This window comes from Atractosteus spatula, assembly GCF_055471065.1.
Source record: "Atractosteus spatula isolate fAtrSpa1 chromosome 10 unlocalized genomic scaffold, fAtrSpa1.hap1 SUPER_10_unloc_18, whole genome shotgun sequence".
Classification (NCBI taxonomy): Eukaryota; Metazoa; Chordata; class Actinopteri; order Semionotiformes; family Lepisosteidae; genus Atractosteus; species Atractosteus spatula.
Genome location: NW_028296621.1, coordinates 362,456 through 383,229, shown reverse-complemented (window position 1 = coordinate 383,229; position 20,774 = coordinate 362,456). Strand labels below are relative to the sequence as shown.

The following is a 20,774-nucleotide window of genomic DNA, read 5'->3' as shown; positions in this document are numbered from 1 at the left end:
AGTGCTATTGCAGGGGAAGGTGCTGAGTGTGAGGGAGCTGTGAAGAAGAAGCTTATGTGGTGGTCAGCGATAAGAGATGATTGGGCGGTCGGAAAAAAGAGTACCAATGGAGGGATCGTCCTGTAAAATGTAGTCATTGTTAATGATGGTCCTGGGGATAGAAATTGGGTTAGGGTGGTAGGGAAGCACCGAGGGAATGCAGTTGTGAGACTGGGAGTTCCTGATTGAGTTGATGATCCGAGGGCTGTTTTTGGCCCGGGAGTAGAATAAAGCGACACTTTTCATCAAACATTTTGACAGGTACCACGCCCCCTTTTTCAGCCAATGGGAGGCCGCCATGGGCAGATGTCCTGCCCCCTTATCGGCCAATGGTGCAATGTTATGGGCGGATGTCCCGCCCCCTCGAGAGCCAATGGTGTGTCATAATGAGTGTTGTTGTCCCGCCTTCCACCCCTAGCAGCCCCAGGCCTCAGGGTCCAAATGCCCACCACCGCATCCCCTTCGATTTATAAATAAGTGTGTGAAAGAGCGTATTAGCAACGAGGGATGGAAGGTGATCATGTCTGCTGCAGGTTTGAATGCAATCTATTATAACCCTAGGGAATCGGCGGTGTGGGAAGTCTGGTGAGTGCCGCGAGTTTCTTGGGTGTGAGCGCACGCACGCACGCATGCACACTGACTGACTGAGTAAAGTGTCACAGAAAGAACTCGCAGGACAAATAGCATGTGAAATGTGAACCACTTTATTTCATCGGTAGGTTTTAAATTACAGAAACATCCCAGTATACACTTTTAAACTTTTCACACACATTACAGACTACTGCTTGCAATCGCCAATTAAATGTTGGTGCAGAAAATTAGTTGTAGCTATCGCCCCAACATTGTTCAGAAACTCAGCAGCATCTGAAAAAGCATTCATAACGCCCTTTCTCTTGCCATTTTTTATAGCCATGAACACCGAACTGGGCGACCCTAACAGAGCAAATAAATTAGCCTGAGTGATCAGAGGGACGGTGTTACCACAGGTTCTATGTAAAATACGTTGTATTTTGGAATACACACCGCTGAATCCGCCAGGCTTCAGTTTCTGATCTGAAAACATCAGAATCGCAGTAATTTCACTCATGTTCTTTACATGCACATCTATCTCTTTAACAAATTCAAGGACATTAGCATTCAGTTAATTGATTTTCATTTCAAGCTTTGCAGAAAGAAGAGTGTAAAGCACTTTTTGTAAGAATTCTTACGTATACATTCGAAATTTTTCGTTCTTCTCACAATGGCACACCTGTGTCTGTAAAACAGAGTGAAAGCTCTATTCACATTGCGAGTATTTCACAGCCCTGGTTTTACATAGATCTTTTTTCTTTTCTGTAAAAATAAGTATAAATAAGTATAAAATAAGTTTTGCAACGCACCAAAAGTCACGTGTAGTATTTTTCCATCTACCTTTACAAGTAAGGAGCGTACATTCTCATATGGCGAGCGGTCGTCAATTATTTTTCTCAGCAAGTGCTTTATAATCTGCTCAGTATCATCTGTAAAAGTATAGGCACCCAGGCCACTGGCGATGTACAGAACAGCCGATAAAATTCGGGCTAAACTGAGACACTTATAAATTTCTAATGCGGCAAACAACACATCTTTGTACTGTAACATGACCAGGGGAAGGGTCATTCATAACAGGTATTTTCGGAATGACCTACTTAAAATACTAGATATGGACCTTAGCAAAATGGCTGCCAAAAAGAATCAGCTGACCGGTAAATGGAAAGGGTCTACCCTGAGAAACAATGAGACACAGCTGAGCCGCATCAGGAACCGAAATATAAGTGCCCCGGAGGCAGTGAACAGGGCGGAAGCCGATAAGGTGAATGCGGTTTGGAGGAAAAGAGAGGAAAGAGGTGTATGTTAAAGATCGGGCTAAAGAATAACGGACTACTGAAAGGAGAAAAGGTTTATGGTTTTTGGATTACGGACACTGGATAAAGATACATCGCGGATTGGCTTTATTACGGACTTTTGGAACTCGGATCGGATCAGGATTAAGGGAACGGATTACGGACTGTATTTGGAAGATAGTTGGAGGAAGAAACGCCACAAAACTCAGGAAAGAAAAGTGTGGTGTGAGTACTACTTTCATTTACATAAACTTTCCCCCGGAGACACCACAGTACCCATCCGCGCACCCGACAACCAGGCATGTGTGACCCCGTTGACCTGGATGATTAATCAAACAGGCCGCGCATTCATCAACCACAACCCCCTTTAAACAATGGTTGAAGGTGCAACATACCACCCACTTTACAATCTGATCCATAGCATCGGGCTCATTAGAGCCATCGTTAGCTAAACTAGGTTGAACATTATCATTAATCACATTTTGGCGAACACACATGAACAGACACGAAACATTCAAGCTTGATGGTAGTTTGAAGATTGATGCATCGACCTCTTCGTTATTCTATTAAAGGAAAAAAGAAAAGGAAGGCTTAACAAAATAAATAGGCATGCTTTTTACCTAAAATATTTAAATTGTAATGCCTCTTTTGTGTTAGAGTTCTTTGTTTGCTTCGAACTTGCTGTGGTTTAATATTTACCATTTGTAGCAACTCTTCATCAGTCGTTGACGGACCCCCAACACCTGAATCGCCATCAGAGTTCACATGACAGCCACTGTCACACACCACTGAGTGCTGAGTCAGCTTTTGCTAAAAAGAAGACAAAGTGTTGAAAACGAAATACGCTAAACGCAGATTGAAACAACAATTCCACGATCAGAAAAAATATTTTAGCAACCTACTTCTTCAGTTTGCATAGCAGAGGAATCCGATGATTCACTACTCAAAGAAGCCATCTTCGCAGCAGTCAATATCGGGGCCTCACAGCTCAGGTGTCACACTTCAAAACTGGCAAGTCGGCTAATTTAAGCATAAACTCCAAATTTGTAACCATGCTCAAGACATTTTTCAAATGGTTGTGATGTTTTAGAACGCCCCACCATATCCCCCCGCCCCAAAATCACACGTGTTTTATCGAGAGTGAAAAGTAATCACGTTGAATTAAAATATGTAAGCTTATTTCAATGACAAATTCTCAACAACTTTTCAAAAGTTTGAAATGATTTTCCACGTACCGTGAACGTAAAGTCTTTAAACCTTAAAAATATTAACATGCAACCCAAGCCTCAAATGATGTGTGTTTCTCTAGAAAAGAAATTACATTGAATCAAAAAATGTAAAACTTATTTTATCTTTTGAGAAGAGCATTGTAGGGCGGGTCTTTATATTTTAGTGGATAGGTCATAAAAGTGTTAAAATAATTGAATAAGACACATTTAGCAGCGATAACTTATAAGCACGAGCAAAAATTGATCTTATAGATTATAGACGCTTATAGATTTTAACAATATAACAGACTTTACTAAAATGTTTACTTTTAAAATAAATATTACATCACAACATGTCCACACTCAGGCACCTGCCGTTAAAGGTTATGGGATGTAGAGATACAGTATATAAGGTTCATGATAAGAATAAATGGCTGGCGATAAACCTTTCCTCGATCCTTTGCGGACTTGTAAAACTGTTCATGATCAGAATAAAAAACGCTCACGCTATTACACAAGCACCCGTGTCTCGCCAAAGCTGACAAATAAACAGACGGAAAAGCCGCACTGCACGTGTGAACAGGGGAATGAGCGAGCGAGCGGGGATAGGGCGCCTCCTGCGCTTAAAAGCTTACAGCACCTGGTATTCCCAGGCGGTCTCCCATCCAAGTACTAACCAGGCCCATCCCTGTTTAGCTTCCAAAATCAGACAAGATCAGGCGTGCTCAAGGGGGTGTGGCCGTAAGCGAGAGCAGGGCTCACTGGCACCCTTCTTATAGAGAGGACAGCTCCGCCACATCTTTTACGACGCTGCTTTTTTTCCCTTGCGTTTTTCTCTTCTTCCCACGTTCTCTCTCTTCACTGCCTTCGTCCCCGCTCTATTTCACTTCAGCCTTTCACTCTTGCTTCCTTCCAATGAGGACGGAGCTGCGGGAGAAAGGGCGCTATAGAGGATCGCTGTGGAGAGCTGCTGCTGTGCTTTGACATCTGAGCTCTGTGGAAAATGATCTCAATACAATTCTGAAAAAGGCGACTCCCCGAACGCCAGCCGAACAAGTCTCCACAGCCGAAGCGCTGTGTCTCTTTTCAGCTGGCGATAAACCTTTCCTCGATCCTTTGCGGACTTGTAAAACTGTTCATGATCAGAATAAAAAAGGCTCACGCTAATACACAAGCACCCGTGTCTCGCCAAAGCTGACAAATAAACAGACAGAAAAGCCGCACTGCACGTGTGAACAGGGGAATGAGCGAGCGAGCGGGGATAGGGCGCCTCCTGCGCTTAAAAGCTTATAACACCTAGTACTCGCAGGCGGTCTCCCATCCAAGTACTAACCAGGCCCGTCCCTGCTTAGCTTCCGCAATCAAACGAGATCAGGCATGCTCAAGGGGGTGTGGCCATAAGGGACAGCAGGGCTCACTGGCACCCTTCTATTAGAGAGGACAGCTCCGTCACCTCTTTTACGACGCTGCTTTTTTTCCCTTGCGTTTTTCTCTTCTTCCCACGTTCTCTCTCTTCACTGCCTTCGTCCCCGCTCTATTTCACTTCAGCCTTTCACTTGTAGCGGCAATGGTTGTTAATAAGACAGAATTAAGTGTTGCTGTGCTTTTTCAAATGAGGCCCCATCTCTCTGTTCATCTCTGTGGTGCAGCCACAGAGAAACTATTCATGCAGGCTGATTTAAAGATGTTTTCTTTTGATAAGGGACAGCTCCCAAATGGGGATGCACTTAGCTAAGCCTAGCTATCATGATCAATGGTCATCCATTGGCGCCTATCTTTCTAGGGTGTGCCAGATGGACATCTGGACTGCATTCCTAAGTGTCAGGAGTAAGTGACTCACATCTCACCTTCAACAACCAATCAGGGACTGGTAGGGCCGAGTAACCTACGTGGGACTCTGATGCCCATGGAACTTTCAGCCAATGAACGAGCTGAAGTTCCTCCAGGTAAAAACAGGCAACACAGAGGGCCTGAGAGACTATTTCCTGGACTTTTCTAAAGGGAATTCAAAGGAGAATTCCAGGGCAGGACGGCCCAGGAGCCAAAGGCTCCCAAGGGCAGGACATTCTCGCAGCGCGCCTCCTGACCATCCTAAGAGTCAGCCTGGACAACCACGGAACGACCAGTGTGTCCGAGTGCCAGAACTTTCCTTTGTTCTAAGAGTCTAGAGCGGAGGTTGCCAGAGAGTAACCAGAGGATCCACCTGAGGTAAGCACCAGCAGCAAGCCTTGTGAACAGGTCGGAACTGTGGACAGCTGAATCACTAATCAGAACTAGCGCTTCATCAGGAATGAACCGGTCCTCTTCCTGACTTGCTGGGACCCACAGTCATCTTTTCTCCTGTGCACAAACTTTGCTAGTTAAAGCCAACACTAACTAGCCGGTCAGTGAGCATCTGCAGCACAGCACAGCCTGGCACGGAGCCAAAGAGCCCGCAGGAGATCTGAATCCCCAGAGATTGGATGAGTATTCAACTTCAATGCATTACAGCTCAAGAATTCAATTGTTATCCCAACCAGTTGATATCAATTTTATTCCTAAGAGTTATGTACTTGTTTTGAGTATCTAATGTAGAAGTTGTAACCAAGTTCAATTACGAAACGGTCTAAATGAATGATATACTGAACTTATGTCCTCTTGATATATGTAACTCTTTGTAACTGAATGAATATATATCTTTTGTATTCTGAAAACCGTCACGATAAGATCTGTTAGGTTTACATGCATATTTTATGTATTAATAAATGTATCCTCGTGTATTAGTACCTGTGTGTGTGTGTGTGTGTGTGTGTGTTGTTTGAGTTATATCGCATGGTTGGATTCTAAGGCCATTAAAAGAATCCATTTCGTGATTTACGGCTACAATTAATAATTGTCCCCTTAAATGCCCAAATTCTACATTAGTATAGTGGCAAGTATCCCCGCCTGTCACGCGGGAGATTGGGGTTTGATTCCCCACCGGGGAGTAGCTTTTCTTTTACCTCCTTAGAGAAAGGACTGCCTTTCACTTCTCTGTTTTCTTTCACAGCGTCGTGCACCTTTTCATTGCTCTCGCTTTCAGAGCCTCCGCACGGCACACGACTCGACATCAGAAAGCACATTGAAGTGAAAGCAGGAAGCGCTGCGACATGCACTGTGCAGATCCCGCCACACTAAGAGGTGAGTGGGTCTGTTCGATGCACAAAGAACGCTTTGATAAGCGTCAAAGGCAAGTCATTCCGAGTTGGTCGTTTGTGTTTTCTGTTCAGACGCGAAATGCTGAAATGATCTCTCGGCTCCTCGGTTGTCATTTCTGCTCCGTAAAGAAATCACAGCACGCGTCGGCTTCCAGCACGGTGGGTCGGGACACGATGCCGGGGGTCGGAGAGAGCGATGTCTTCCTCGTTAGTATAGTGGTGATTATCCCCACCTGTCACGCGGGAGACTGGGGTACATCAGGACGCGCATTGGAGTGAAAGCAGGATGCGCTGCGACATGCACTGTGCAGATCCCGCCACACTAAGAGGTGAGTGGGTCTGTGCGATCACAGCGCTAGGCGAATCCCCAATCCCCTTTTGTGCGTGGCGACAAAAGAAGCCGGTCTGTTTCCGCCCAGTTTCGAACCAGGGACTTTTCGCGTGGGAGGCAAACGTGATAACCACTACACTACGGAAACGGTAGCAAACCCTTCCCAGCGGCCCAGTGCTGAGCTTCGCCAATGCGATTCAGCTGCTTCCAGTGCCTTTATTGGAGTGCGCTGATGGACCGTGCTCTCTCTCCAGAGACCAGCACGCCTGTCATGGACGGAGCAGGAAAAGCGGCGCCACATTCTACAGCCCTCTCCACGCAATCGACGAAATCGGGCTACTGAAGTGGAGAAAATCGCCTCTCCAGAAAGTGCAAATATCATCTTGGAGAGTATAAATCCTATTGCCGAAGGTCAGCCCTGTCTACCAGAGTAACCCTCCCACCTCCTGCAGCGATGATCAGCTCGTCTCACACGCGAGAAGTCTTCGGTTGGAAACAAGCGCCCCCTCTTCTCGCGCGTTTTGCACGTTCGAGTGGTTTTAATGCGGCTCCTTCGTACACGGTGCTGATCTTTTGGAAAGCAGGAGGCAAAACTGACACGTTCCCATACCGGGAGTCAAACCCGGGCCGCCTGGGTGAAAACCAGGAATCCTAACCGCTAGACCATATGGGAGCACACAACCCCGCTGTTCCGGGCATCATGCAAGCAAACTACATAAATATGAGAAAACACGCAAGAGAGTTGTCACTCAGAGTGTCGAAGGGTCGATGTATACTGGGGCTCAGTTGAAATGCAACGTCAGGACTTTTCCGAATTAGGTCACACGAAGAGAGCACAGCCTTTTCCGCCCTACCATGTGTGTATCGGTAACTCGCCGTGATCGTATAGTGGTCAGTACTTTGCGTTGTGGCCGCAACAACCCCGGTTCGAATCCGGGTCACGGCAGAATAGGGGCGTCTACTTTTACTACTTGCGCGAATGAAGGCAAAAGAAAGCCAATCGATGTGAACGAACGGCGCTTTACAGAGGAGTACTGCCTGACTGGATCGTTGATGAACGACAGAGGCCACTCCGACCTCTTCTCGGTTTTCTTCAACGACTTACTAAGGATCTTCTTCACATTCGCCCATGCAGGGGAAGCCAGTTACACCAAAGCAAACGCAGGAAAGTGCATTTCAAGCAGAGACCAGGAGGGACTTGTTTACACCGAGAGTGGTCGGAGAATGGAACAATGCGCCCAGCCCTGTTGCTGGAGCCGATTCTTGATGAGATCTTGGGCTCACTGGATGCTAATCTTTCTGTTGTTCTTGCAGGTCCTGCGCTGCTTTTGAGCCGACAGAGCTCGTCCTGGTCTGTCGGCACAGCCCAATTGCAAATGATCGGCTCCGCGTACAGAAGGAACGTGCGTTTGGTACAAGAGTGCATGAAGGCACCGGAAATACATTGGGAACAAATGACCGGTCGCTCAAGACCTCTGTGAAGTACAGGAGCGTGCAACAAGAGGCTGTTTCCGCCCGGTCTCGAACCGGGGACCTTTCGCGTGTTAGGCGAACGTGATAGCCGCTACACTACGGAAACCTGCAGGGACCGCTGCTGGTGTCTCGCTTGCGTTTCGGGCTGAGAATGGGAAGCGTCACTTTAGGCAGGGGGCGCTGGAGAGAGGAACAAAGGGCGCGATGAAACAAAATGCCGAAACCCGGGATCGAACCAGGGACCTTTAAATCTTCAGTCTAACGCTCTCACAACTGAGCTATTTCAGCAGTGCACAGAGCCCACAGCCACCTGCTCCAGCCTTCCTGTATTGCGGCATGAGCGCACCAAGAGGAGCGGGAGAGTGTTGCAGGAACGTCACTCAGAAGGAAAGCCACCCAGCTGCGCCCTCTGAGCTCTGTCCAGCGCATCTTCCTCGCATGGACTCCTGCCTGCGACGGGCAGGAAACAATTAGCAAGAACAGAACAGCACCCCATGGGTGTCTCATGACCACACCTTAGGTTGTGACACGTGCAGGTGTGAGGGGTTGCCGGGCTACTCTGGAGCAGAGCTTGGGCGGAGGGGGGGCGGGAAAGCAGACAAAGAGGTGACACCTCAAGGTCTGCACGATCACAGCTCTCCGCCGCCCCAGGCTTCCGCTCGATAAGCTACTGGACACACCCGCCCCTCCTCACACAGACCGTGGAAAAGCACCCGAGTGGGAGGGCTCTCTCTTCCTCCCAGGAGCTCTTGGACACGACGCACAGACAGAGCGCGGGGAGCCGCCGCCTGCAAACACGGCTCCAGGCAGGACTCCACTCAGCAGGAGCCGCAGAGCAGAGGAGATGGGGGCAGCTTAGTTCCTGTGCAGAGACCTGAGCTGTTGTTGCTGCGGACGCTGTCTTTTCTGTTCTCGGGGTAGGAGTGAATGTTGAGTTGCCCTTAGAAATGAAGCAGAGCACTTCAACGGCACGGGTGTGTGTCTGTGCGTGCGCCCTGGTGATTCTGGGAGACAGATCGAACCTGGGCTAAAAGAGAGGGGGCTTAGCCCTCTTCCATTTGCTAGTTCAGAGTTGTACAACCCATTCGTATCTGCTAGGCGGCGCAGTCGTCGTGCACAAAGAACGCTTTGAAAAGCGTCAAAAGCAAGTCATTCCGAGTTGGTCGTTTGTGTTTTCCGTTCAGACGCGAAATGCTGAAATGATCTCTCGGCTCCTCGGTTGTCATTTCTGCTCCGTAAAGGAATCACAGCACGCGTCGCCTTCCAGCACGCTGGGTCGGGACACGATGCCGGGGATCGAAGGGTGTGATGTCTTCCTCGTTAGTATAGTGGCAAGTATCCCCGCCTGTCACGCGGGAGACCGGGGTTCGATTCCCCGACGGGGAGTCGAAAGCTTTTCTTTTACCTCCTTAGAGAAAGGACTGCCTTTCACTTCTCTGTTTTCTTTCACAGCGTCGTGCACCTTTTCATTGCTCTCGCTTTCAGAGCCTCCGCACGGCACACGACTCGACATCAGAAAGCACATTGAAGTGAAAGCAGGAAGCGCTGCGACATGCACTGTGCAGATCCTGCCACACTAAGAGGTGAGTGGGTCTGTTCGATGCACAAAGAACGCTTTGATAAGCGTCAAAGGCAAGTCATTCCGAGTTGGTCGTTTGTGTTTTCTGTTCAGACGCGAAATGCTGAAATGATCTCTCGGCTCCTCGGTTGTCATTTCTGCTCCGTAAAGAAATCACAGCACGCGTCGGCTTCCAGCACGGTGGGTCGGGACACGATGCCGGGGGTCGGAGAGAGCGATGTCTTCCTCGTTAGTATAGTGGTGATTATCCCCACCTGTCACGCGGGAGACTGGGGTACATCAGGACGCGCATTGGAGTGAAAGCAGGATGCGCTGCGACATGCACTGTGCAGATCCCGCCACACTAAGAGGTGAGTGGGTCTGTGCGATCACAGCGCTAGGCGAATCCCCAATCCCCTTTTGTGCGTGGCGACAAAAGAAGCCGGTCTGTTTCCGCCCAGTTTCGAACCAGGGACTTTTCGCGTGGGAGGCAAACGTGATAACCACTACACTACGGAAACGGTAGCAAACCCTTCCCAGCGGCCCAGTGCTGAGCTTCGCCAATGCGATTCAGCTGCTTCCAGTGCCTTTATTGGAGTGCGCTGATGGACCGTGCTCTCTCTCCAGAGACCAGCACGCCTGTCATGGACGGAGCAGGAAAAGCGGCGCCACATTCTACAGCCCTCTCCACGCAATCGACGAAATCGGGCTACTGAAGTGGAGAAAATCGCCTCTCCAGAAAGTGCAAATATCATCTTGGAGAGTATAAATCCTATTGCCGAAGGTCAGCCCTGTCTACCAGAGTAACCCTCCCACCTCCTGCAGCGATGATCAGCTCGTCTCACACGCGAGAAGTCTTCGGTTGGAAACAAGCGCCCCCTCTTCTCGCGCGTTTTGCACGTTCGAGTGGTTTTAATGCGGCTCCTTCGTACACGGTGCTGATCTTTTGGAAAGCAGGAGGCAAAACTGACACGTTCCCATACCGGGAGTCAAACCCGGGCCGCCTGGGTGAAAACCAGGAATCCTAACCGCTAGACCATATGGGAGCACACAACCCCGCTGTTCCGGGCATCATGCAAGCAAACTACATAAATATGAGAAAACACGCAAGAGAGTTGTCACTCAGAGTGTCGAAGGGTCGATGTATACTGGGGCTCAGTTGAAATGCAACGTCAGGACTTTTCCGAATTAGGTCACACGAAGAGAGCACAGCCTTTTCCGCCCTACCATGTGTGTATCGGTAACTCGCCGTGATCGTATAGTGGTCAGTACTTTGCGTTGTGGCCGCAACAACCCCGGTTCGAATCCGGGTCACGGCAGAATAGGGGCGTCTGCTTTTACTACTTGCGCGAATGAAGGCAAAAGAAAGCCAATCGATGTGAACGAACGGCGCTTTACAGAGGAGTACTGCCTGACTGGATCGTTGATGAACGACAGAGGCCACTCCGACCTCTTCTCGGTTTTCTTCAACGACTTACTAAGGATCTTCTTCACATTCGCCCATGCAGGGGAAGCCAGTTACACCAAAGCAAACGCAGGAAAGTGCATTTCAAGCAGAGACCAGGAGGGACTTGTTTACACCGAGAGTGGTCGGAGAATGGAACAATGCGCCCAGCCCTGTTGCTGGAGCCGATTCTTGATGAGATCTTGGGCTCACTGGATGCTAATCTTTCTGTTGTTCTTGCAGGTCCTGCGCTGCTTTTGAGCCGACAGAGCTCGTCCTGGTCTGTCGGCACAGCCCAATTGCAAATGATCGGCTCCGCGTACAGAAGGAACGTGCGTTTGGTACAAGAGTGCATGAAGGCACCGGAAATACATTGGGAACAAATGACCGGTCGCTCAAGACCTCTGTGAAGTACAGGAGCGTGCAACAAGAGGCTGTTTCCGCCCGGTCTCGAACCGGGGACCTTTCGCGTGTTAGGCGAACGTGATAGCCGCTACACTACGGAAACCTGCAGGGACCGCTGCTGGTGTCTCGCTTGCGTTTCGGGCTGAGAATGGGAAGCGTCACTTTAGGCAGGGGGCGCTGGAGAGAGGAACAAAGGGCGCGATGAAACAAAATGCCGAAACCCGGGATCGAACCAGGGACCTTTAAATCTTCAGTCTAACGCTCTCACAACTGAGCTATTTCAGCAGTGCACAGAGCCCACAGCCACCTGCTCCAGCCTTCCTGTATTGCGGCATGAGCGCACCAAGAGGAGCGGGAGAGTGTTGCAGGAACGTCACTCAGAAGGAAAGCCACCCAGCTGCGCCCTCTGAGCTCTGTCCAGCGCATCTTCCTCGCATGGACTCCTGCCTGCGATGGGCAGGAAACAATTAGCAAGAACAGAACAGCACCCCATGGGTGTCTCATGACCACACCTTAGGTTGTGACACGTGCAGGTGTGAGGGGTTGCCGGGCTACTCTGGAGCAGAGCTTGGGCGGAGGGGGGGCGGGAAAGCAGACAAAGAGGTGACACCTCAAGGTCTGCACGATCACAGCTCTCCGCCGCCCCAGGCTTCCGCTCGATAAGCTACTGGACACACCCGCCCCTCCTCACACAGACCGTGGAAAAGCCCCCGAATGGGAGGGCTCTCTCTTCCTCCCAGGAGCTCTTGGACACGATGCACAGACAGAGCGCGGGGAGCCGCCGCCTGCAAACACGGCTCCAGGCAGGACTCCACTCCACAGGAGCCGCAGAGCAGAGGAGATGGGGGCAGCTTAGTTCCTGTGCAGAGACCTGAGCTGTTGTTGCTGCGGACGCTGTCTTTTCTGTTCTCGGGGTAGGAGTGAATGTTGAGTTGCCCTTAGAAATGAAGCAGAGCACTTCAACGGCACGGGTGTGTGTGTGTGCGTGCGCCCTGGTGATTCTGGGAGACAGATCGAACCTGGGCTAAAAGAGAGGGGGCTTAGCCCTCTTCCATTTGCTAGTTCAGAGTTGTACAACCCATTTGTATCTGCTAGGCGGCGCAGTCGTCGTGCACAAAGAACGCTTTGAAAAGCGTCAAAAGCAAGTCATTCCGAGTTGGTCGTTTGTGTTTTCCGTTCAGACGCGAAATGCTGAAATGATCTCTCGGCTCCTCGGTTGTCATTTCTGCTCCGTAAAGGAATCACAGCACGCGTCGCCTTCCAGCACGCTGGGTCGGGACACGATGCCGAGGATCGAAGGGTGTGATGTCTTCCTCGTTAGTATAGTGGCAAGTATCCCCGCCTGTCACGCGGGAGACCGGGGTTCGATTCCCCGACGGGGAGTAGAAAGCTTTACTTTTACCTCCTTAGAGAAAGGACTGCCTTTCACTTCTCTGTTTTCTTTCACAGCGTCGTGCACCTTTTCATTGCTCTCGCTTTCAGAGCCTCCGCACGGCACACGACTCGACATCAGAAAGCACATTGAAGTGAAAGCAGGAAGCGCTGCGACATGCACTGTGCAGATCCCGCCACACTAAGAGGTGAGTGGGTCTGTTCGATGCACAAAGAACGCTTTGATAAGCGTCAAAGGCAAGTCATTCCGAGTTGGTCGTTTGAGTTTTCTGTTCAGACGCGAAATGCTGAAATGATCTCTCGGCTCCTCGGTTGTCATTTCTGCTCCGTAAAGAAATCACAGCACGCGTCGGCTTCCAGCACGGTGGGTCGGGACACGATACCGGGGGTCGAAGGGTGTGATGTCTTCCTCGTTAGTATAGTGGCAAGTATCCCCGCCTGTCACGCGGGAGACCGGGGTTCGATTCCCCGACGGGGAGTAAAAAGCTTTTCTTTTACCTCCTTAGAGAAAGGACTGCCTTTCACTTCTCTGTTTTCTTTCACAGCATCGTGCACCTTTTCATTGCTCTCGCTTTCAGAGCCTCCGCACGGCACACGACTCGACATCAGAAAGCACATTGAAGTGAAAGCAGGAAGCGCTGCGACATGCACTGTGCAGATCCCGCCACACTAAGAGGTGAGTGGGTCTGTTCGATGCACAAAGAACGCTTTGATAAGCGTCAAAGGCAAGTCATTCCGAGTTGGTCGTTTGTGTTTTCTGTTCAGACGCGAAATGCTGAAATGATCTCTCGGCTCCTCGGTTGTCATTTCTGCTCCGTAAAGAAATCACAGCACGCGTCGGCTTCCAGCACGGTGGGTCGGGACACGATGCCGGGGGTCGGAGAGAGCGATGTCTTCCTCGTTAGTATAGTGGTGATTATCCCCACCTGTCACGCGGGAGACTGGGGTACATCAGGACGCGCATTGGAGTGAAAGCAGGATGCGCTGCGACATGCACTGTGCAGATCCCGCCACACTAAGAGGTGAGTGGGTCTGTGCGATCACAGCGCTAGGCGAATCCCCAATCCCCTTTTGTGCGTGGCGACAAAAGAAGCCGGTCTGTTTCCGCCCAGTTTCGAACCAGGGACTTTTCGCGTGTGAGACAAACGTGATAACCACTACACTACGGAAACGGTAGCAAACCCTTCCCAGCGGCCCAGTGCTGAGCTTCGCCAATGCGATTCAGCTGCTTCCAGTGCCTTTATTGGAGTGCGCTGATGGACCGTGCTCTCTCTCCAGAGACCAGCACGCCTGTCATGGACGGAGCAGGAAAAGCGGCGCCACATTCTACAGCCCTCTCCACGCAATCGACGAAATCGGGCTACTGAAGTGGAGAAAATCGCCTCTCCAGAAAGTGCAAATATCATCTTGGAGAGTATAAATCCTATTGCCGAAGGTCAGCCCTGTCTACCAGAGTAACCCTCCCACCTCCTGCAGCGATGATCAGCTCGTCTCACACGCGAGAAGTCTTCGGTTGGAAACAAGCGCCCCCTCTTCTCGCGCGTTTTGCACGTTCGAGTGGTTTTAATGCGGCTCCTTCGTACACGGTGCTGATCTTTTGGAAAGCAGGAGGCAAAACTGACACGTTCCCATACCAGGAGTCAAACCCGGGCCGCCTGGGTGAAAACCAGGAATCCTAACCGCTAGACCATATGGGAGCACACAACCCCGCTGTTCCGGGCATCATGCAAGCAAACTACATAAATATGAGAAAACACGCAAGAGAGTTGTCACTCAGAGTGTCGAAGGGTCGATGTATACTGGGGCTCAGTTGAAATGCAACGTCAGGACTTTTCCGAATTAGGTCACACGAAGAGAGCACAGCCTTTTCCGCCCTACCATGTGTGTATCGGTAACTCGCCGTGATCGTATAGTGGTCAGTACTTTGCGTTGTGGCCGCAACAACCCCGGTTCGAATCCGGGTCACGGCAGAATAGGGGCGTCTGCTTTTACTACTTGCGCGAATGAAGGCAAAAAAAAGCCAATCGATGTGAACGAACGGCGCTTTACAGAGGAGTACTGCCTGACTGGATCGTTGATGAACGACAGAGGCCACTCCGACCTCTTCTCGGTTTTCTTCAACGACTTACTAAGGATCTTCTTCACATTCGCCCATGCAGGGGAAGCCAGTTTCACCAAAGCAAACGCAGGAAAGTGCATTTCAAGCAGAGACCAGGAGGGACTTGTTTACACCGAGAGTGGTCGGAGAATGGAACAATGCACCCAGCCCTGTTGCTGGAGCCGATTCTTGATGAGATCTTGGGCTCACTGGATGCTAATCTTTCTGTTGTTCTTGCAGGTCCTGCGCTGCTTTTGAGCCGACAGAGCTCGTCCTGGTCTGTCGGCACAGCCCAATTGCAAATGATCGGCTCCGCGTACAGAAGGAACGTGCGTTTGGTACAAGAGTGCATGAAGGCACCGGAAATACATTGGGAACAAATGACCGGTCGCTCAAGACCTCTGTGAAGTACAGGAGCGTGCAACAAGAGGCTGTTTCCGCCCGGTCTCGGACCGGGGACCTTTCGCGTGTTAGGCGAACGTGATAGCCGCTACACTACGGAAACCTGCAGGGACCGCTGCTGGTGTCTCGCTTGCGTTTCGGGCTGAGAATGGGAAGCGTCACTTTAGGCAGGGGGCGCTGGAAAGAGGAACAAAGGGCGCGATGAAACAAAATGCCGAAACCCGGGATCGAACCAGGGACCTTTAGATCTTCAGTCTAACGCTCTCCCAACTGAGCTATTTCGGCAGTGCACAGAGCCCACAGCCACCTGCTCCAGCCTTCCTGTATTGCGGCATGAGCGCACCAAGAGGAGCTGGAGAGTGTTGCAGGAACGTCACTCAGAAGGAAAGCCACCCAGCTGCGCCCTCTGAGCTCTGTCCAGAGCATCTTCCTCGCATGGACTCCTGCCTGCGACGGGCAGGAAACAATTAGCAAGAACAGAACAGCACCCCATGGGTGTCTCATGACCACACCTTAGGTTGTGACACGTGCAGGTGTGAGGGGTTGCCGGGCTACTCTGGAGCAGAGCTTGGGCGGAGGGGGGGCGGGAAAGCAGACAAAGAGGTGACACCTCAAGGTCTGCACGATCACAGCTCTCCGCCGCCCCAGGCTTCCGCTCGATAAGCTACTGGACACACCCGCCCCTCCTCACACAGACCGTGGAAAAGCCCCCGAGTGGGAGGGCTCTCTCTTCCTCCCAGGAGCTCTTGGACACGACGCACAGACAGAGCGCGGGGAGCCGCCGCCTGCAAACATGGCTCCAGGCAGGACTCCACTCCGCAGGAGCCGCAGAGCAGAGGAGATGGGGGCAGCTTAGTTCCTGTGCAGAGACCTGAGCTGTTGTTGCTGCGGACGCTGTCTTTTCTGTTCTCGGGGTAGGAGTGAATGTTGAGTTGCCCTTAGAAATGAAGCAGAGCACTTCAACGGCACGGGTGTGTGTGTGTGCGTGCGCCCTGGTGATTCTGGGAGACAGATCGAACCTGGGCTAAAAGAGAGGGGGCTTAGCCCTCTTCCATTTGCTAGTTCAGAGTTGTACAACCCATTTGTATCTGCTAGGCGGCGCAGTCGTCGTGCACAAAGAACGCTTTGAAAAGCGTCAAAAGCAAGTCATTCCGAGTTGGTCGTTTGTGTTTTCCGTTCAGACGCGAAATGCTGAAATGATCTCTCGGCTCCTCGGTTGTCATTTCTGCTCCGTAAAGAAATCACAGCACGCGTCGCCTTCCAGCACGCTGGGTCGGGACACGATGCCGGGGATCGAAGGGTGTGATGTCTTCCTCGTTAGTATAGTGGCAAGTATCCCCGCCTGTCACGCGGGAGACCGGGGTTCGATTCCCCGACGGGGAGTAGAAAGCTTTTCTTTTACCTCCTTAGAGAAAGGACTGCCTTTCACTTCTCTGTTTTCTTTCACAGCGTCGTGCACCTTTTCATTGCTCTCGCTTTCAGAGCCTCCGCACGGCACACGACTCGACATCAGAAAGCACATTGAAGTGAAAGCAGGAAGCGCTGCGACATGCACTGTGCAGATCCAGCCACACTAAGAGGTGAGTGGGTCTGTTCGATGCACAAAGAACGCTTTGATAAGCGTCAAAGGCAAGTCATTCCGAGTTGGTCGTTTGTGTTTTCTGTTCAGACGCGAAATGCTGAAATGATCTCTCGGCTCCTCGGTTGTCATTTCTGCTCCGTAAAGAAATCACAGCACGCGTCGGCTTCCAGCACGGTGGGTCGGGACACGATGCCGGGGGTCGGAGAGAGCGATGTCTTCCTCGTTAGTATAGTGGTGATTATCCCCACCTGTCACGCGGGAGACTGGGGTACATCAGGACGCGCATTGGAGTGAAAGCAGGATGCGCTGCGACATGCACTGTGCAGATCCCGCCACACTTAGAGGTGAGTGGGTCTGTGCGATCACAGCGCTAGGCGAATCCCCAATCCCCTTTTGTGCGTGGCGACAAAAGAAGCCGGTCTGTTTCCGCCCAGTTTCGAACCAGGGACTTTTCGCGTGTGAGGCAAACGTGATAACCACTACACTACGGAAACGGTAGCAAACCCTTCCCAGCGGCCCAGTGCTGAGCTTCGCCAATGCGATTCAGCTGCTTCCAGTGCCTTTATTGGAGTGCGCTGATGGACCGTGCTCTCTCTCCAGAGACCAGCACGCCTGTCATGGACGGAGCAGGAAAAGCGGCGCCACATTCTACAGCCCTCTCCACGCAATCGACGAAATCGGGCTACTGAAGTGGAGAAAATCGCCTCTCCAGAAAGTGCAAATATCATCTTGGAGAGTATAAATCCTATTGCCGAAGGTCAGCCCTGTCTACCAGAGTAACCCTCCCACCTCCTGCAGCGATGATCAGCTCGTCTCACACGCGAGAAGTCTTCGGTTGGAAACAAGCGCCCCCTCTTCTCGCGCGTTTTGCACGTTCGAGTGGTTTTAATGCGGCTCCTTCGTACACGGTGCTGATCTTTTGGAAAGCAGGAGGCAAAACTGACACGTTCCCATACCGGGAGTCAAACCCGGGCCGCCTGGGTGAAAACCAGGAATCCTAACCGCTAGACCATATGGGAGCACACAACCCCGCTGTTCCGGGCATCATGCAAGCAAACTACATAAATATGAGAAAACACGCAAGAGAGTTGTCACTCAGAGTGTCGAAGGGTCGATGTATACTGGGGCTCAGTTGAAATGCAACGTCAGGACTTTTCCGAATTAGGTCACACGAAGAGAGCACAGCCTTTTCCGCCCTACCATGTGTGTATCGGTAACTCGCCGTGATCGTATAGTGGTCAGTACTTTGCGTTGTGGCCGCAACAACCCCGGTTCAAATCCGGGTCACGGCAGAATAGGGGCGTCTGCTTTTACTACTTGCGCGAATGAAGGCAAAAAAAAGCCAATCGATGTGAACGAACGGCGCTTTACAGAGGAGTACTGCCTGACTGGATCGTTGATGAACGACAGAGGCCACTCCGACCTCTTCTCGGTTTTCTTCAACGACTTACTAAGGATCTTCTTCACATTCGCCCATGCAGGGGAAGCCAGTTTCACCAAAGCAAACGCAGGAAAGTGCATTTCAAGCAGAGACCAGGAGGGACTTGTTTACACCGAGAGTGGTCGGAGAATGGAACAATGCGCCCAGCCCTGTTGCTGGAGCCGATTCTTGATGAGATCTTGGGCTCACTGGATGCTAATCTTTCTGTTGTTCTTGCAGGTCCTGCGCTGCTTTTGAGCCGACAGAGCTCGTCCTGGTCTGTCGGCACAGCCCAATTGCAAATGATCGGCTCCGCGTACAGAAGGAACGTGCGTTTGGTACAAGAGTGCATGAAGGCACCGGAAATACATTGGGAACAAATGACCGGTCGCTCAAGACCTCTGTGAAGTACAGGAGCGTGCAACAAGAGGCTGTTTCCGCCCGGTCTCGGACCGGGGACCTTTCGCGTGTTAGGCGAACGTGATAGCCGCTACACTACGGAAACCTGCAGGGACCGCTGCTGGTGTCTCGCTTGCGTTTCGGGCTGAGAATGGGAAGCGTCACTTTAGGCAGGGGGCGCTGGAAAGAGGAACAAAGGGCGCGATGAAACAAAATGCCGAAACCCGGGATCGAACCAGGGACCTTTAGATCTTCAGTCTAACGCTCTCCCAACTGAGCTATTTCGGCAGTGCACAGAGCCCACAGCCACCTGCTCCAGCCTTCCTGTATTGCGGCATGAGCGCACCAAGAGGAGCTGGAGAGTGTTGCAGGAACGTCACTCAGAAGGAAAGCCACCCAGCTGCGCCCTCTGAGCTCTGTCCAGAGCATCTTCCTCGCATGGACTCCTGCCTGCGACGGGCAGGAAACAATTAGCAAGAACAGAACAGCACCCCATGGGTGTCTCATGACCACACCTTAGGTTGTGACACGTGCAGGTGTGAGGGGTTGCCGGGCTACTCTGGAGCAGAGCTTGGGCGGAGGGGGGGCGGGAAAGCAGACAAAGAGGTGACACCTCAAGGTCTGCACGATCACAGCTCTCCGCCGCCCCAGGCTTCCGCTCGATAAGCTACTGGACACACCCGCCCCTCCTCACACAGACCGTGGAAAAGCCCCCGAGTGGGAGGGCTCTCTCTTCCTCCCAGGAGCTCTTGGACACGACGCACAGACAGAGCGCGGGGAGCCGCCGCCTGCAAACATGGCTCCAGGCAGGACTCCACTCCGCAGGAGCCGCAGAGCAGAGGAGATGGGGGCAGCTTAGTTCCTGTGCAGAGACCTGAGCTGTTGTTGCTGCGGACGCTGTCTTTTCTGTTCTCGGGGTAGGAGTGAATGTTGAGTTGCCCTTAGAAATGAAGCAGAGCACTTCAACGGCACGGGTGTGTGTGTGTGCGTGCGCCCTGGTGATTCTGGGAGACAGATCGAACCTGGGCTAAAAGAGAGGGGGCTTAGCCCTCTTCCATTTGCTAGTTCAGAGTTGTACAACCCATTTGTATCTGCTAGGCGGCGCAGTCGTCGTGCACAAAGAACGCTTTGAAAAGCGTCAAAAGCAAGTCATTCCGAGTTGGTCGTTTGTGTTTTCCGTTCAGACGCGAAATGCTGAAATGATCTCTCGGCTCCTCGGTTGTCATTTCTGCTCCGTAAAGAAATCACAGCACGCGTCGCCTTCCAGCACGCTGGGTCGGGACACGATGCCGGGGATCGAAGGGTGTGATGTCTTCCTCGTTAGTATAGTGGCAAGTATCCCCGCCTGTCACGCGGGAGACCGGGGTTCGATTCCCCGATGGGGAGTAGAAAGCTTTTCTTTTACCTCCTTAGAGAAAGGACTGCCTTTCACTTCTCTGTTTTCTTTCACAGCGTCGTGCACCTTTTCATTGCTCTCGCTTTCAGAGCCTCCGCACGGCACACGACTCGACATCAGAAAGCACATTGAAGTGAAAGCAGGAAGCGCTGCGACATGCACTGTGCAGATCCAGCCACACTAAGAGGTGAGTGGGTCTGTTCGATGCACAAAGAACGCTTTGATAAGCGTCAAAGGCAAGTCATTCCGAGTTGGTCGTTTGTGTTTTCTGTTCAGACGCGAAATGCTGAAATGATCTCTCGGCTCCTCGGTTGTCATTTCTGCTCCGTAAAGAAATCACAGCACGCGTCGGCTTCCAGCACGGTGGGTCGGGACACGATGCCGGGGGTCGGAGAGAGCGATGTCTTCCTCGTTAGTATAGTGGTGATTATCCCCACCTGTCACGCGGGAGACTGGGGTACATCAGGACGCGCATTGGAGTGAAAGCAGGATGCGCTGCGACATGCACTGTGCAGATCCCGCCACACTTAGAGGTGAGTGGGTCTGTGCGATCACAGCGCTAGGCGAATCCCCAATCCCCTTTTGTGCG

The 20,774-nt window shown here is 51.5% G+C and overlaps 13 non-coding genes and 2 pseudogenes across 13 annotated transcripts; 7 read left to right on the top strand and 8 right to left on the bottom strand.

Moving 5' to 3' along the window:
* Window positions 1-3,737: 3,737 nt before the first annotated feature.
* LOC148812732 (5S ribosomal RNA) lies at window positions 3,738-3,856 on the bottom strand (annotated as a pseudogene).
* A 537-nt stretch (window positions 3,857-4,393) lies between these two features.
* Window positions 4,394-4,512, bottom strand: LOC148812731 (5S ribosomal RNA; annotated as a pseudogene).
* Window positions 4,513-6,691: 2,179 nt separating this feature from the next.
* trnag-ccc (transfer RNA glycine (anticodon CCC)) lies at window positions 6,692-6,764 on the bottom strand. The gene has a single exon. It is a non-coding gene; the product is annotated as a tRNA-Gly (tRNA).
* Window positions 6,765-7,490: 726 nt separating this feature from the next.
* On the top strand, window positions 7,491-7,562 carry trnah-gug (transfer RNA histidin (anticodon GUG)). The gene has a single exon. It is a non-coding gene; the product is annotated as a tRNA-His (tRNA).
* A 560-nt stretch (window positions 7,563-8,122) lies between these two features.
* trnav-aac (transfer RNA valine (anticodon AAC)) lies at window positions 8,123-8,195 on the bottom strand. The gene has a single exon. It is a non-coding gene; the product is annotated as a tRNA-Val (tRNA).
* A 1,208-nt stretch (window positions 8,196-9,403) lies between these two features.
* On the top strand, window positions 9,404-9,475 carry trnad-guc (transfer RNA aspartic acid (anticodon GUC)). The gene has a single exon. It is a non-coding gene; the product is annotated as a tRNA-Asp (tRNA).
* A 620-nt stretch (window positions 9,476-10,095) lies between these two features.
* trnag-ccc (transfer RNA glycine (anticodon CCC)) lies at window positions 10,096-10,168 on the bottom strand. The gene has a single exon. It is a non-coding gene; the product is annotated as a tRNA-Gly (tRNA).
* Window positions 10,169-10,894: 726 nt separating this feature from the next.
* Window positions 10,895-10,966, top strand: trnah-gug (transfer RNA histidin (anticodon GUG)). Its single transcript has one exon. It is a non-coding gene; the product is annotated as a tRNA-His (tRNA).
* A 560-nt stretch (window positions 10,967-11,526) lies between these two features.
* Window positions 11,527-11,599, bottom strand: trnav-aac (transfer RNA valine (anticodon AAC)). The gene has a single exon. It is a non-coding gene; the product is annotated as a tRNA-Val (tRNA).
* A 1,208-nt stretch (window positions 11,600-12,807) lies between these two features.
* On the top strand, window positions 12,808-12,879 carry trnad-guc (transfer RNA aspartic acid (anticodon GUC)). Its single transcript has one exon. It is a non-coding gene; the product is annotated as a tRNA-Asp (tRNA).
* A 416-nt stretch (window positions 12,880-13,295) lies between these two features.
* Window positions 13,296-13,367, top strand: trnad-guc (transfer RNA aspartic acid (anticodon GUC)). The gene has a single exon. It is a non-coding gene; the product is annotated as a tRNA-Asp (tRNA).
* A 1,419-nt stretch (window positions 13,368-14,786) lies between these two features.
* trnah-gug (transfer RNA histidin (anticodon GUG)) lies at window positions 14,787-14,858 on the top strand. Its single transcript has one exon. It is a non-coding gene; the product is annotated as a tRNA-His (tRNA).
* Window positions 14,859-15,600: 742 nt separating this feature from the next.
* Window positions 15,601-15,673, bottom strand: trnaf-gaa (transfer RNA phenylalanine (anticodon GAA)). Its single transcript has one exon. It is a non-coding gene; the product is annotated as a tRNA-Phe (tRNA).
* Window positions 15,674-16,699: 1,026 nt separating this feature from the next.
* trnad-guc (transfer RNA aspartic acid (anticodon GUC)) lies at window positions 16,700-16,771 on the top strand. Its single transcript has one exon. It is a non-coding gene; the product is annotated as a tRNA-Asp (tRNA).
* A 2,233-nt stretch (window positions 16,772-19,004) lies between these two features.
* On the bottom strand, window positions 19,005-19,077 carry trnaf-gaa (transfer RNA phenylalanine (anticodon GAA)). The gene has a single exon. It is a non-coding gene; the product is annotated as a tRNA-Phe (tRNA).
* Between the last annotated feature and the right edge of the window lie 1,697 nt (window positions 19,078-20,774).